The following is a 4719-nucleotide window of genomic DNA, read 5'->3' on the forward strand; positions in this document are numbered from 1 at the left end:
ACCATTGTGATCAGAGAAGACAGTTAATATGATTTCAATCTTCTTAAATTTATTGAGACTTGATTTGTGTCCTACCATGTGGTCTATCCTTGAAAATGTTCCATGTGCACTTGAGAAGAATGTTTATTTTGCTGCTTGGGAGGGACAATATATTTTTAAATGGCTGTTTTGGGGCTGTTGGCTTTTAATATTCTGAATCACAAATGGATTTTTTTTTTAACGTCTACAGCACCTGGTGTTCCTAGGTGGTCTCCCATCCAAGTACTAACCAGGCCCAACCCTGCTTAGCTTCTGAGATCAGATGAGATTGGGCACATTCAGGGTGGCATGGCCATAGACACAAATTGATTTTTATTTCTCTAATTATACCCACCTATATTCCAGGATTCACTATCAATAAAAAAAAGGACAAATAAAAATTACTTACCAGGTTGAATGAAGCTCTCAATAAACACCACACTCCTAAGCTTTAGCTTTTAGTTCTGCATTTAAGCAATTGAACCCTCCCCTCCCAACCTCATTTTCAATAATTACATCTCTTCAAACATTCCAGAGTTTGCTTTTATGAAAATTGCTTGTATGGCACATGGTGATGATTTGCAAATTCTACATCCAGGTAACAATTTTTACAATTTTTGATTATAAGGCGTAGTAGCACTGCTATAGTTCTGGCAAAGCAGTGAACCAAACATTGATGAGGGCTATCAAATGTCAACCTCAAGGAAGATACTAAAAATATGTACTCAGTAAATTAAATGCCATATCTGACCATCTTCATTAAAGTTCAACCAAAATTATGTCCTTCATAAATGAATTTCTTGTGCCACTATTATTGGCCTAAAATCTGTGAAGAGGAGGAACTACGCATGCTACTTCAGTTAAAAAACATTTTCAGCTTTAAAAACATCAACATGGGATTCAACAGAGGGGGCAGGGACTTGTATAGTTTTTGGAAAGGATTTTGTCACCCGAAGACAGCCAAAAAATTTTTTAATCATCTTGCTCTTGCTGTACTTTCTTTACAGGGCTTTTACATTTTGAAGAACTGCCTGTCACTATATCATTAAACTATTCACTTTTTGTGAATCAGTGCAGAAGAATTAATGCAGATAAATAGAAGTTACTTCTTGATAACTTCCTCATGAAATAATTTTTTAAAAAAACAATTTCTCACTGTATTTAATCTCCTCAAAGGGCCAAAAAGAGATCTAATTTGTTCTCTTTAATAATATAATTAAAAATATATATCCTTAAAAGGTATTAGAAAGATGAGCACAAAATTCAGATATTTGTTAGGCTTTTTGGGAGTTAGAAATGAGGACCCACTCCCAAATTGGGAAGTGTATTTAGAAATTCATAAATTATACTATGTTATAGTCTCCAAACAGGCCTATGACTCAGTATGGATTTTGTCCTGGGTTATTGTCTGGTGACAATGCAACATCTGTCAAAGGCAAAAAAAACGAGACAATTGCCTTTTTAAAGGTATTTTTTTCTAGGTTAAAAAAAAAGAGCAGCTGTCTAAATAAGCAAAAGGCATCTGTTTCTTCACTGCTGCCGCAAACTTTGGAAAAGCACTTTGGGCTTGAGGATTATTTAATAGCCCCTTGAAGATAGAAAACAAGTTATTCTATTTTAATGTCTTGAAAATTATTTCCAAGACGAAATCATTGTGTCCAGCTTTACTTCAAATTCACTATCAACTTTGATTACTGTTATTTTAATTACCTCATCCCAAAAGTTTGACTGGCACATATCTGATCAAATGCAGAACATAAACATGTCTGGTTAGCTGACCTCATTTCCATGGATAAACTACTTACATCATGGACTATGGACAATAACTATTAGTTCCCCAATTTTAAGCTGTTGACTATAAAGGGCACTAGCCACACAGCAGGTATTCAATAAATTGATAGAACAGTAATGACAAGCAAAATGTGTTTAAGACTTTTTAAAACATCACCTGGAAATAATTAACAAAATCATGTTAAGCTGTACATCAATTGCTCTCTGAATCATGTTGTCAAATATGAATAAATTTGATGTTTTGGGGACACACATTTATGTCATGGCATTAACATGCTAAGCTATAGCCTTGACAATGCAGAGTATTTAAAGTAATCATTGGGGATACTGTAATGCTCCTCAAGTAGGAAAACATGTCGAGAAAGAGCCCAACCCCAAATTACATAGGTATTGAGCGTGGACTTGTACAATTTTCTTTCCCAGGCCTATCCCTATTTCCAGAGGGGCTAGATTCGACTTTCTTAGAATGCTATGGTTACTCTTTAAGCTTAATTTATGATAAACAGAAAACATCTTAAGAGTCAGGTAATTAACTTCTAGTTCAAGAACTGTCACCACTTATTTAAATAGGAATCTGGTTTTTCTGGTTAAGTTGGTCAGTTGATTGAAGATGGAATTTAGCATGGGGTAGCAGCTGTTTTCAGGGAACTGAAAACATAGAAAGGTCAAATATAAATAAAAACATTTACATATAATAGATAGACACACACCGAATTGTTAATTATAGATACCTCTAAAGAGGTATGTGGGATGGTGAGGAAAAAGTGATCTGAAAAGGAATTTTCAGTTTTTACTCTATATTAAAGGCACAGATGAAACAGAAGTTTAAATTTTTGTCAGCATGATGTCTTGTGTTAATATTAACTACCTGGAGTTATATAAAGACTTGTTTTAGGTTACCCTGTACTTTTTCCTTCTTCCCTCAAATAAAAACCTATTCTGAAGAATCTGCTCAAGTTAACTCCTGAATTTTATATATTAATCAGCCAACATAGTAAAAAAGTAATATACTTCAAATGAATTATAAGCAGATGCCATTCTAATTTCCTGATTCACATGCTTAAGGGAAACCCTGATTCTAAGGTAAACACTGGTTTGCATTAACATTTTGTGATTCTAATGAAGTTTATTTAGTTGACCAGATATCTTCTGAGGCAGCTTCATGGAGAGTCAAAGGTTACTCAAAAAGGCAAAGCACACCCAAAGTGTCTTGGGAGAAAACAAAATGAAAGTCTATTATGCCAACAGAAGAACACCAATATATCTTGGTAAAAGAAAAAAGCAAGTTGGAAAACATATGCATAGTAAGAACAATTTATGTAGAAATTTTAAACCCACAAAACTATGTATCTCTATAGGTAAATATATATGTGTATAATTGCATAGGGGGAAAGTAATTGAAGAGTATACACTAGAGAGCAATAGTTACCATAGTTACCATGTGGGAGGGGGGTGCCCCAAGGCCCCTTTCACCATATCTGTACTTTTTATTCTTTTTCTTAGAATATATTGTTACTTAATACAAAATGAAGAACTTTGGGAAATACTACATATGATCGTTTCCTTAAAATAGCTTGCTACAGAAGATACAGTTTAGCAAACACTGCTGTTGTCTATTTTAAACATTATCATACTTTGTTCTTGCTATTTGCATTTGCTCTACACAAATTCTATCTAAGGATATTATACCAGCTTTTTCTTGAGTATTTGATTATGAAGAGATGATACAGTTGCCAGGAAGTCTCAAAATCAAGGTAAGAACTGATATAGTGGGAACAAGGGTCATTTAAGCAGGTAAGCCCATCTTATGGCTTTAATGTGATGCATTTGGAAATATGTGCAGGTTTCTAAAAAGGACAAGATGTTTGCCTGCTGGGTGTACCATGTGACATTTACTTGCCATGTTCATGTATCTACTGCAGAGAAAAATGTTGCAGTAGAAAGGTTAATACTCAGAAGCACACTCAGCTTCTCAGAAATATTTAAATCCCAGATAGCACAAGTAGTGCTAAAAGTGTACAAAATATATGTTAAAGTGGTATTTGTTTAGAAGCGAAGCATTTTTGTTTGAAATTGGAAACTCTTAAGAGTATATGTGATTAATACTAAAATATTTACATTTAGGAAAATTTGTTCAGAATTGTAATTAATCTGTTTTCTTGAAAAGGGAAAAGCCATGAAAGGCAGACATATGTGTAACATGAATTTTGGCCCACAACGCCAAATACATTACTGTTTTAGCTGATTAAAAATTACAGAATAGCAACATACTAGAATCAATGCCTATTACAAAATCAAGTAAATGTTATATTCCATGAAGCCCAGCTCTTAGTTATGAAAATCTAGATAACGAATTTTGTAATTTAGTAAAGAATACTTAACAATCTACTCAGTAGAGGTAGGGTGCTGGTCACTACTACCTAGGCCCTTTTCTAGATGATCTCAACATCTTCAACGGTTCCAAATTAAATATTCTCTCTTCGTTGCACTGTATCTATAAAAAATACTGCAAGAACTATAATAGCAAACAGAGGTCAAAAGATACATTTCAAAAGTTAAAGGCACAGATCAAACCACTTCTAGAGATAAGTGGTAATTATAAGGGTAAATTATATTATCTGTAGATAATAAAAGATCAATGATCTACGCTCTTAGGATGATAGAAAATTGTAAATTACGTATTAAAAGAAATAAATAGCATCATAATTCATTCTTTAAAATGTTCTAAATATTTGGCATAATACATAGCTTTTCTTATTTAGAAACCATGTGATAAATATTTTTTGAAATGATTTTTAAAATTGTCAGGTTATAGTTTCACATCCACCTGACTCCCATTCAACTCCTCACCATTTTCTTCCCTAGTTCCCAAATTTTGTCCTTTTTTTTTACTGAAAATCTAAAAATGAA

General features: G+C 33.3%; 1 non-coding gene across 1 annotated transcript; it reads right to left on the minus strand.

Annotated features, from left to right (window-relative positions):
* Positions 1-220: 220 nt before the first annotated feature.
* On the minus strand, positions 221-339 carry LOC118614676. Its single transcript, XR_004956134.1, has one exon. It is a non-coding gene; the product is annotated as a 5S ribosomal RNA (ribosomal RNA).
* Between the last annotated feature and the right edge of the window lie 4380 nt (positions 340-4719).

Source organism: Rousettus aegyptiacus, unplaced genomic scaffold (assembly GCF_014176215.1).
Source record: "Rousettus aegyptiacus isolate mRouAeg1 unplaced genomic scaffold, mRouAeg1.p scaffold_m13_p_2, whole genome shotgun sequence".
Lineage (NCBI taxonomy): Eukaryota > Metazoa > Chordata > Mammalia > Chiroptera > Pteropodidae > Rousettus > Rousettus aegyptiacus.